This window comes from Phalangium opilio, unplaced genomic scaffold, assembly GCF_054372755.1.
Source record: "Phalangium opilio isolate 3A_F unplaced genomic scaffold, DU_Popi_V2 ptg000078l_1, whole genome shotgun sequence".
NCBI classification, from domain to species: Eukaryota; Metazoa; Arthropoda; class Arachnida; order Opiliones; family Phalangiidae; genus Phalangium; species Phalangium opilio.
Window position 1 is genome coordinate 205,736 of NW_028324186.1, and position 12,441 is coordinate 218,176.

General features: G+C 38.9%; 1 pseudogene; it reads left to right on the top strand.

The window, feature by feature from the left end:
* The first annotated feature begins 356 nt into the window (after nt 1-356).
* LOC149654934 (uncharacterized) lies at nt 357-3,366 on the top strand (annotated as a pseudogene).
* Nucleotides 3,367-12,441: the final 9,075 nt, after the last annotated feature.

Consider the following 12,441-nt stretch of genomic DNA (forward strand, 5'->3'; position numbering starts at 1 on the left):
CTTCGGTGTGTGTTGGTCCCGCTAAAGCATCGTTCGTCTATTATAACCTAGCAAAGAGCATGCGCGTTATTTAGGAACGAAGTTACAAAGGGAGAGGTTTGTATAGAAATGCAGCGTGCCTGGTGGTGCCAAAGCCAATGAGACTCGTTTTGGTGAATGAATGAAAAAAAAAGGTAAATGCAGACGACAGTATTATTCCCGCCTTTTTTGGGAGCAAGACAACAAAATAGCAGCTCAAGCACATAAATACTATAGGAAGCTTTTGACCTTATTGAGTATGTATGATTAACTATAACTTTGAATACAATTTCAGTATCGAAACAGATTTATTTATTTCATTTTATTGTCAGATAATAATGGCAAGAAGCTCTTCAACTCGTTATAAAACTGCTTTTAACTCCGATTGGTCAAACCCAGAGCTGCATCCAGACTGGTGTAGATGGATCAGACCGGATACCAAGGATCCTTTTGTAGCGCAATGCCAATTGTGTTGCAAGACCTTTTCTCTCAGTAATATGGGATGTCAAGCTGTAAAAAGTCATGCCAAAGGTCCAACACATCTGAAAAAACTACAATCTTCGGAGTGTCAATTAAGTGTTTCAAGTTTATTTCATCTAAAACTTGAAAGTAAAAAATGCATGGACTCAAAGACATCAATAGGAGATACAACTGTATGCCCCTCAACTTCTACCATTCAAGCAACTGATAATGAAATTAGAAAACATTCTAGTCAAGCTCCTGATCAACGCAGTTCTCAGTGTGCAATTGATAAAAGTACTGTCTCTTCTAGTCAAGCAACTGCTGGTAGCAATTACCTATTTTCAATTGAAAAACACGCCACAGTTTTTAAACCGGATGTCACGAGAGCTGAGATAATTTGGGCTTTGAGGCTTGTCATGAATAGAGAAACGTTCAACTCAACTAAAAATGGCAACCAATGTTGTGCAAAGATGTTTCCAGACAGTAACATAGCAAAAAGCTACGCAATGGGTCCGCAAAAATGCGCTTACTTGATCACTTATGGATTAGCTCCCTACTTCCATAAGCAGTTGTTAACTAACAAGTTAAATAATGCCAATGTTGTTTGTTTCGATGAATCTCTAAATTAAGTCGTACAAAAATGTCAAATGGATATGCATCTACGTTTTTGGGACACTGAGAAACAGCAACCAGATTTCTCAAGTCTGTTTTCATGGGACATTCAACAGTTAAAGAACTTCTTAAACATTTCAAGATGGCTCTTGGTGATATTCCCCTGAAAAAGGTATTGCAAATCAGCATGGATGGACCAAACGTGAATTGGCGATTTTTTTCTGATCTAAAACAAGAAATGAATTTTGAAGACCCAAACACACCAGAGATTCTTGATATTGGTTCTTGCGGGCTTCATGTAGTCCATGGAGCCTTTCAAGCAGGGCACAAGGAAGCCAAGTGGAATGTGAATTCGTATCTAAGATCAATTTATTATTTGATGAAAGATTCACCAGCAAGACGGGCTGATTTCGTAGCTAAAACTAATGTTGAAGTATTTCCGCTAAGGTTTTGCCAAGTTCGCTGGCTGGAAAGCCTCCCATGCGTTGAAAGGGGTCAAGAACTTCTTCCACATCTTAAAACATTTGTCAATGCGTCTAAACTGCAAAATTCCAACAGTCTCGAAGTTATAAAAACTTCCTTAAATGACCCCTTGTTTGATGCTAAGTTGTCATTTTTTAAGATGTTATCTTTTGAGCTACAACCATTTTTGAGGCGGTTTCAGTCTGCCAAGCCAATGGCGCCATTTCTTTACAGCAGTTTGACAGATATTTTAAAAAACCTGCTAAGTCGAATTGTCAAGAGCAACGTCCTTGCTGGCAAGACCTCTTATGATTTGACGCTAGTAGTAGGGACTATACAGATTCGCAGAGATCCAAGATGGCCGCCACCCCAAGATGGCGGCCAGACCCTCATCTACCAAACTTCCAAACAAAGATTAAGCTAAATTCCTACCTGATCAACCCTACCTTCCAGCATGCTATGACTCTTTAGAGGGGTTTTACCTATTTTTCCCCCAAAACAAGCTCGGCTTAACCCTCGGAGGCTGTAGTTCTTTTAATAAACCAGTCTAGTTATTTTGTAAGATTCTCGTTTGAATTTCCCGCCATAAAAATAACCTTTAAAAAATGTCTGAGAAACAAAGACAAATATATAAATAAAGATTTTTTAATAACAAATACCAAATAATATATAAAATAAAATAGAGAATAACAAGAATATAAATAGAGAATAACAAGAATATAAATATAAACAAAGATTAAATTAAAACCAGAAATATTTACCGCCACTTTTACCGCTAATGAAAACCACTCTTTAAATTGTAATTTTGAAGGTAATTGTTCTTATCTCTAGTGTAAAAAGCATCTTGTTCAAAGTGACATTTTGATTTTCAAAACTTGATATTTTAGTCGAAATCTTAACTGAAAGCCGCTCTTTAAATCGTAATTAGCGCCGCGTTTTATTAACATCAACGCGGCATTCATTCTAGCGGGGCGTTGGCCACCAGCTTTTTTCAGGCACTCTGGTGGTACATGCCTCCATTGATTCATGAAGATCTTGGGCATTTCGGCTCCGAATCGTATCCACGTTGATCGAGCGAACAGCTGTTAAGTTTGAGAAGGACATCGAAGTCAAGGCCTCACCGAAGAGAACGTGCTCCAGCTGGTGCAGGGTACGCAGAACCTTATGCGGTGGTAGGGCTTGTCGGGTTGTACGGGCCATGTCCCATAAAATTCTTCGTTGACCCTTTACCTCCCGAAGGAAGTTACATCCGAGCCAGTGTGGGGGGCCTGGTCTTCTTGTTCTGGTCTCGTTGTTTGCGCCAGAACTTCTCCTTCATTCCAGCGTCAGTCCGACCTTGTGAATGAAATCGAACCACAACCAAAAAGCTTTGCTCGTGCATTCTGATGGCTGAGGCGACTTCACACAAATTTTACGCAACTTTCAAGAGACCAATGGAAAACACGTAAAATTAAGTCTTGCCGCGGAAAAAGTAGCAGGACTTAACTTAAACTCGATTTTCCTTCATTGCGATAGTCCGTTGTGTGGACACAAATGACACTGCAATGAAGGTCGATTCATGAACCTCCTCAACATCATCCGGGACCAAATTCTCCGGATTTCTCACGTAAATTTCTTGCATTTGGTCACGAACTATGGCCGACGTTGAGTGGTGGGACGCGAAAAAATGCGACTTCACACAAATTTACGCAGCTTTTCAGTGCAACCAAATGTAGCAGAGTAGAGATTGTCCTGAAAAGCTACGTAAATAGAGTACATGAATCGAACTTGGTCTCTTTTCAGGCTAGTCCTGAGAAGAGACACTTGGAATAATCGAACTTGGTCTCTTTCCCTTGATCTCATTTCGGTTGGAAAATTGAGTTCGGTCCTTACTCACCCAACAAAAGCGGCACGAGTTAAAGCAAGACATCTTTTGTTGGACTTTTAAGAGCATAGCTGAGCAACTGATAACTTTCTTTATGAAACACGGAGCTTATATACTAAATGACCGAGAGCAGATTTAATATTAAACAAGTTCTCTAGATAAAAAAAATTTATTTTTTACCGACCACACCCTATCGACCACACCCTGAAACGTACTATTAAAGCCGCGTGTCTTATATAATAACCGCTTGAAAACAGGTTGAAACCGGCTCGAACTAGTCAGGGCGTTGTCTTTTTTTATTGGAATCGGGTAAGGTCAATTACCTAGCTACGTAGATTTTTCAAGGGTAACGACTTTAAAAGTTTAAGAATTTTTAAAGTTTTTTTGATGAAGATAAACGGCGTGTATTTTAAGATCGTCCATAGCTCAGTGGTTAAAGGCAGGGTCTACTAATGTAATACCCAAAAAGGTGGCGAGTTCAAATCCCGGCCAGTCTACCGAGCTATGGACGATCTTTTTATGTATAAAATAAGGTTTGTTTAAGAAGTTGGGGTTAGTTGATAAACAGACGTTAGTCATGAATGACGACTTTTTTTTAACTTTAGCGTCTAATACGTGTCTAGATATATTATATAAAAACGTCTTGGTTTGGACCGAGGCCGAAAAAACAAACGATATGTGTGAGGTTTATCAATTGACTGAAGTTTCAGATATTGAAATTTTTTCTAGTTATTTTTATACACTCAATCCTTAATCAATATTTAATTCAATCAACTGATTTTACTGTTAATCGACCTAGTCCCTCTAAATTAATTGAAAAAATTACATATCTACGCTTTTTCAAGAACAATTACATTTTCCGAAAACATTCTATCGTGAAATTAATTTATCATGTTGAGGATACAGTATTGAATATTTGAAATGTTCTACTGGATGTCTAAAACAAGCAAGCGAACTTTGGCATAACTCGAATGGAAAATGTAAATATTTGATCGTGGATGCCAAACAAGGGTGTTGCGCGAATTTATACATTTAATTTCGTATATCGAAATGCTACATTTCTATTGTCGCCTCTTTGATGGTAAAGTTGCACTGGAACTTCCTTTTCCGTACTTAAGAATTTCTTGGTCATAACTCAGTCTATGGTAATATTGGCTGAGTGTGTTGCGACGGCTCAGATGACCCATACACTGAAACCACTGGTGATTATAAAATGCCATATATTGGGTAAATAGAGGAAGGGAGGGGGTGTCGGAGTTAAATGTGACCTTCTTGGCATAACTAGTAATGAATGATTTGTTTAACCATATTATTTCCGCGGGAAATGAATATAACAAGTCTGAGAAGTATTTCTGTTTATGTGATCTTTACCCTTTACCACACAGGATAAACTTTGTTGCTTTGTCTTAAGTAGACGACATTCACTCTAAACGACAGTCTTATCAACAACTTAAAACAGATTTAAACTTCTTTTGGTGCAAACTTGAAAATTTGTCAAGCCAGCAACAATTAAAACTATGTCGGTCAAGATGCTCACAAGTTAGTGAGTATCGACACGAAATCCCTTCAAAATAATTAATTTCATGATAAAATGTTTTCGGAAAATGTAATTGTTCTTGAAAAAGCGTAGATATGTAATTTTTTCAATTAATTTAGAGGGACTAGGTCGACTAACAGTAAAATCAGTTGATTGAATTAAATATTGATTAAGGATTGAGTGTATAAAAATAACTAGAAAAAATTTCAATATCTGAAACTTCAGTCAATTGATAAACCTCACACATATCGTTTGTTTTTTCGGCCTTGGTCCAAACCAAGACGTTTTTATATAATATCTGTCGCTTCAGTCTTAATGTAATTAAATTTTGAGTAATTATGTTTTCTTTACCGCTTATTATTATGTCCAATTACGATGGTCAAAACATGTATCTAGCAGGGCCCAAACGTTGCAACTTCCGCGTGTTAGGCGGACGAGATAACCACTACACTACACATACCTGGTAATACTGAGATTCCTAAGAGATCTAGCTTATTATTATGTCCAATCACGATGGTCAAAACATGTATCTACCAGGGCTCGAACCCGGAACCTTCCGCGTGTAAAGCGGACGTGATAACCACTACACAATGAATACTTGGTTATTCTGAGTTTTCGAAGAGATCTAGCTTATTATTGTGTCCAATAACGATAGTCAAGTCATGTATCTACTAGGGCTCGAACCTGGGACCTTCCGAGTGTAAAGCGGACGTGATAACCACTACACCATAGATACTTGGTTATTTTGAGTTTTCGAAGAGCTCTAGCATTATTATTATGTCCAATCACGATGGTCGAAACAAGTACTTCTGTAATTAACTAAAATTAACATACTTAGACTTAATTGTTTCTGATTAGACTAGCCGATCGCACACCCTGAATACTTAATTGTTAAATTAAGAGTATTCCGAAAAGTAACTTCGCTCTAGTTTTTCAGTTAGAGGTGGTTAAATATCACGAAAAACCCCATGTTAATCTCCATAGGAAAATTGGTAAAAGCATGTGAATTTTGATTTAACGTTACAAAAGAGTATCAAGTCATATTTACAAGGACCTACCGGCCCTGTAGAATATGCAAAACTTCCTGGAATATTAATTGTAAAAAAAATCTTTTAGTTATTTTATTTACAAGGGTAATGTAATATATATATATATATATTGGTAACCGCAATTGGGGAAATAATTCTCAAACTTTATAAAAACAAATTCTCCAACAATAGTAGGATATTAGTTAGTGGGACAAATTAATAAGTTCATATGGCTATAAATTTTTGTAAGTGGTATTAGATTGGGTCCGGTACACATTATTGATAAGTAATACAAAGAAAAGGTTATATTAATAAATAATATTTAAACACAAAATCTTCGCTACAGGGGTTGAAATTAAAACAGTATTAGATTAAATTAATTTAGTTTATAAAATCTCGTGGACTTTTTTGGAACGGTTTGAAATTGTTAATGCAAAAAAAATTATAAGCGTCTTAATGTAAAAAAAAATATAGCGCGCTTAAAAGAGAAAAATGGTAGTTGCGAAACTGATATTTAGAGAACTCTTCGAATATATTAGTTTTAATCAGTATTTATTTAAAATTTGGGTACGAGTGTCTAAATCTCAGTTCCAAAAATCTGTTCAATGTTAACTAATAATATGAGTTTCTCTCAATAGTATCACCAGTTTATTAAAGAATTATATTTTATAACATAGCATTACCAACAGGGGCTGCGTTTTTAACTTGTTTTTACATAAAATACCATTGGGGCAAGACAAAACCCTTCACTAGAAAATTCTAAAATGAATGCAAGAATCACCGCCTTTTTTTCGTAAAAATAGCATGGCCCTACATTCCTCCCTCCTCTCCCTTTCACGGTTATTATAGTAGGCAACATCAAAATTACTCCAGAACCATCGTTAACCTTAAACTTCCTCTTGGATTAGCAATCTTACCCAGTCATAAATTACTTTAAAGGGAATATGAAACTATAAGTATATCTTTGACAGATATGATGCTCCTTTCTGGTACGAATATTGATATTTTGGACTTTACGCGGGGTAAATTTGATATGGATTCTTCAAGCACGTTAGATTCCCTTTAATGTGTCTGGACCCTTTCTAAGAGCAGAACAGTGACGTCAGTCAAGTTACTGACGAATCTCTCCCTTTTTCTGATCATTGTATCACTGACCTCGTACCAGCCGTTGTTTTTTCTCACAAAGTTCACATAATGTCCCTCGGCCAACGATTCACCTTTATGAATAATCACCCCTTTAGTTTTAAAAAGCATCTTACTCATAGTGACATTTTAATTTTCAAAACTTGATATTTTGGTCGAAATCTTAATTGGTCGACCATCTTTGTAATCGCCACGGAGAAGACACAAAAATACGTACTTCCCGCTGGATATCAATACATCACGCTCTTATATTTTTGGGTTGTTACAAAATACGCATGGCACCTCTGTTAATCTCATCCTTTTTTCTAGAGTTTTCCAATCAATTTTATCTCGGTTTTCTAGTGGAAGATTGAAAATGTTGCTTTCAACAATATTCTCCGAATTTTGTTCAACTTGACATTTGCGGCATTTGATAACGTTTCGCGACTTTGACCAAAAAAGATCTTTTAGAGCCTTAGAGTAATCGGCTTCCATTTCTTGGCTTAGTGTCGTCAAGAGCACCATCAAAAATTCACTGGCGTCTTGTTGATCGTTTTGCGTAAAATGATTTCCAACAGCCATTCTCAGTTCCAACCCCTTACGACTAAAACTTCCTTGAGAACTCTCGATGTCGTTTATCGTGTCATGAAGGCACCGTAAAACTGGTTTTTCAACGAACGATCCATTGTAAGACTTAACCAATTCTCTTAATTCCGGCACTAATAAAAGCAGTTGCAAAACGCTATTAGAATAGCACGTTACTTGATCATCGTTAGCTAAACCCTTCAAGGGAAAACTATCCAAACTCTGTTGGGCTTTCCTTTTCTTCTTCGGTGTTTCTTCACATCTCTCTTCCTCGCCTTCTAAAAGGCTTTTAGATAGTGTAGGCGCACTTCTTTTCCCACCGCGCCTTTCTTTCGACTCCGTTATTTCCAAAACAGGCAGATCTGGCCTATATTTTTTGCGAAGCCTGTTATACTCCATTATGGCTCGTCCATCCGCCTTAATTTTAGTCGGATCGAACTGTAATAGATGGAGTCCGGCTAAGGTCGTCACTCTCGATAAAGCGACGTACGCCATGCCCGTTCCAAATAAATTTGGACCCAAATCCATAATGGCGCATTTTAAACTCATTCCTTGGCTTTTGTGTATCGTAATAGCGTACGCCAGGATGACGGGAAACTGCGAGCGCTTAACGTAAATGTTTGCCATGAGCAAAAATTTGACGCAAATTTTCTCAACTAAAAAGTCAGTGTTAGCGTCGTCGTTATTCGGTTCGCGATCTACTCTGAGAAAAATACCAATAACGTTTCCTTGTTCGTCCTTCTTAAATCCAGTTATGAAACCCATCGTACCATTTACAACGCCTTCTTCAAAACTGATATTCCTTCTGACCATTATGTGGCAGCCAACGCACAGAAATAATTTGCTCTCCAAACCACCCGTTTTGGACGGTTCGTTTTCTAGCCTTTGCAGTCTCCTGAGAATGTTTTTATTCATTTTTTTGCCGTAGTCAGCGAGTCTATCCTGGCAAGGAATGACTTCAACTTTCTCGCCGTTTTTTCGCAGCATTTCACAGTTGAATTTTTCGCACATGGCTAATTTAGGCATCAAACAAATTGGGTGAAACCCTTCATTGGACAGCTTTATGAAAAGGTCCATAGCCACCTCGATGTGTTGTCCGTCAGCAACCAATCTACTTTTTAAGGTTGCAACATCAGCTTCGGAAATATTTCCAATTCTAACTCTGCTTAAAATGTCGCTGTAACTTTGGTCGTTGGCTTGTCTAACATTTTGAGTTAGTTCATCGTATTTAAAAAACTTCCAAAGATCACTTCCTCCGATGCAATTGAATCTAAGTCTGGCTTCTTCGGAAGTGATTTTGATGAACACGGGATTCCCTTGAACTGGAGGCAATTGGAAAAAGTCTCCCAAAACAAGGATAGAGACCACACCACCAAATGGTTGGTTCATTTCCCAAAATTCGTTGAGCCTCAAGTGAACATGAGTCAGTAACACCGACGAGACCATGGAAATTTCATCAATAATTAACAGTTTTAAATTTCCCAAAGTTTCTTTCATAATGCTCATATTGTCAGAACTTAGGGAATGGTATTCGGCAATACGCCAATGATCTACCGGCAACATTAGTAATCTGTGTAATGTTACGCCATTAACATTCAACGCTGCCAAACCCGTTGGCGCGGCAATTGCCACGCTAGCAGGATTTTGAAAGCGTCGCCTTACGGCTTGGCGAGAGTGTCGATAAGAAACGATTTGCCAGTGCCACCAGGTCCCGACACAAAAAGGCACTTGTTTCCAGATTTTTCTCCCTCTTGGGAGAAGTGATCCATGATGTGATCATATATTCGTCTTTGATCCGAGTTTAGTAACGCCACATTGTCAACATCAGTCTCGAAATTCATTTCCATGGCAGCTTCTACATCAGCCATCGCATTCTCAACTTCAATAACAATTTCCTTCCCTTGCAACGCATTTTCATCGTCGTCACTTTCTGCTTCCGAAATTACGGTTTCTGGCTCTTTCGCCTTTTTAGAACCCTCGCGTTTCTTTTCAACTTCTTTGGAAACCGAGAGTTTCTCGTGATATTCTCTCATATCTTTTAACACCGAAAGCGAGTTTTCGAAAGCATCCGCGTAAGTTTCAAACTCGCCTAATAGTTCAGTTTCGTCACGCCAAGGTTTGAAGAGGATCAGTAGAGCGTGACAATACTTTTCTTTCTCCTCTATCGGGTCGTGAATGTAGTGCTCCACTATTTAGGGCTTAATTCTCTTTCTCATGAAACCCAGATTGTTTTTCAACTCGATTACATTCGCATTTTTCTCGACACCATCAGAGTGCTTCGCGTAATCGTAAAACTGACCAAATTCCCGCAAACTAAGATTTTCCAAGCTGTCGGGACGATTCGGATACTTGTCGTCGACGAACCCTTTTTGGCAAGTGTCCTTGCTTTCGGGGTCAGTTTCCCTCAAACGAGCGAGTTCCTTGTAACCTTTCAAAATTCTCGGTCGGTTTTCTTTCAAGTTAGTGTTTATAAATTTAGTGCTGTCGGACTTGTTGTAAAGATCTTGGCCCAGCATCATACCAAGAGCTTCATAAATTCCTATTTGCTTGCACGTCAAAGATTTCAATCTATAGGCAAATAATTTTTTGGACAAACTTTCATTCCCTAACTCGGCAAAAGTTTGGTCCATGTCAGCTCGGTCTCCCTTTGTCACGTACGCAGTGACATAGTTTGCCACAATTTCCGATTTGTCAGCGACAAATTGCAAATCCATATTGGCTTTGGAAGCCAAAAGAAGCGTGGGATTATAATCATTTATTAACTCTTCGTGTTGTTTTCTCGGCAAGTCGTACAGTCGTTTCTGCACCTTTTTCATCTTACGATGACGAGTAACTGATCTGACGGAATTCATAGTGGCAACGTTTGTTACGTTTCGAGGAAAACCGTAACGACACACTTTTGATCCCTTTTTAGAATTTTTCACCTTCTTATAACAACTGGAGGTGCATTTGTGAGTTTGAAATTTTTTTACCAGCCGGAGCAGCTCCGGACTTACCGATGCGCTTGGCATCGAACACGTGACGTGTTTTTGCACGTAATCCAAAATAGTCTCGGCCGAAGAAGTTCCAATCTTTGGAGCGCCCTTGGCCCACAAAAGCATGTGGTAGTGAGGTAAACCTCGAGATTGGTATTCAACCCGCCAAAAATGATGTTCTATCATGCCAAGAACTGGATTTTGCTTACACAAGACAAAGTTGTGTAACAGCGACCGCACTTTGTTGTGAAAGTGCAAATTGACGCTAAGTGGATCGAAATTCAACAATTCAGCCACCGTCATCGACTCTACTCCTGGAACGTCTGAATTCACTTTTCTCAAGTGATCGTGCAGTTCCACGTCATCATATTCGGCCGGATTAAAAGTCAAGAGCCAGGTGGGAGGGCCAAATTCCCGAATCATCGCTAGAACGGATCTAAGGACTTTATACCAGTAGTCCTTAGTACCTCGAATATGGCCCAAGAAAGTAGCTTAATTACTCTCAAGTTCTTTATCGCCAGATTCAACCCGACTGAGCAAAGTTCCAACTCCAATTGGCATGGGTTTTTTAACACGAAGAACGTAGTTCAAACTGCTAGAAATCGCTTTCATTTCGCATTCTTGATAAGAATGAAACAAATAGGCGTAATTTCGTCTAAAAATTGGACTTTTGTTCAAAAGACGGGATAAACGATACTCGGTTTCCGTTATTTTTCCAAATGGTCTATCATCGTGCTTGCCAAAGCGACCCCGAGGGAACAAATGAACGAAGCTCATGTATTCCAGTTTTTTGTCCCAAGTGCTAACCGGCTCGCTTCATTTGGTAAGTACCCAATAAATCCTTCGGTGGTTGGACGTTCACCGGATGAATAGAGTAGTGATCGTACAGATCATTGGCTTCGTATTCGGAAAGTTTTCGCAACAAAGCATCGGGCTGCGTTAAAATTGCGTAGGCGTCGTCTGCTGCAAGGTTCAAGTGATTTTCACCCTGCACGGCCATATTTGAAGCGTTTTGGCCAGCTTGCATGTCGTGACCGCTATTCACCGCTTCCATTGGAAGCGCAGCGGGAGCACGTGGCACCGCATCACAGCCATCGTTGATCAGCGCTAGTGGATCTGTAACGCTCAGTAATTCATCGGGAGTCAATGAATTTTCTCCGCCATCAACATTTTGCGTCCCACAAATATAATCCAGATTCATTGCCGAAATATCAATGTCTTTGTAAAAAGGATTAATATTTTTTAGCACACTGAATGCTTTCAACACTTTTTCGAGGCAAACAACCTGCTGCCAAACTTTTTTGTCCGCAGTGGGAACGCCATTCACCAAGATATGCAGTTCGTGATTTGTGGGCAACGTCTTAGGAATCATCTTCAAATTTTTCTCCACGGGAATTGGAAGATAAATTACTCTTCCCTTTAAAGCTTTAACCGTACCAAACTGCATGTTGGAATTGGTTTTGGTGCCTAACCGCACCACAGTGTGGAACGGCTTCACAAGCTGAATTAAAACTTTCTCAAACATGTTTAAAGAGGTGACACCTGGCGGAGGATTGTCAACCGCCAAGTTGTTCAGAAAACATCTAATGGGAACTTTACCCTTTCCCAAATCCGTGGCGCAGTAACGACATAGAAGCATGTCTGCTTCTCTCGTGTCGGAATTATTCATTATCCAACCAGCTCTTAAAATCAAATAGGCCTCGTTATCAAAAACGGCACTGTTTACCAGTTTTTCTACCGCTCTTAAATCAGATTTTTTCAGTAATCTTAAACAGC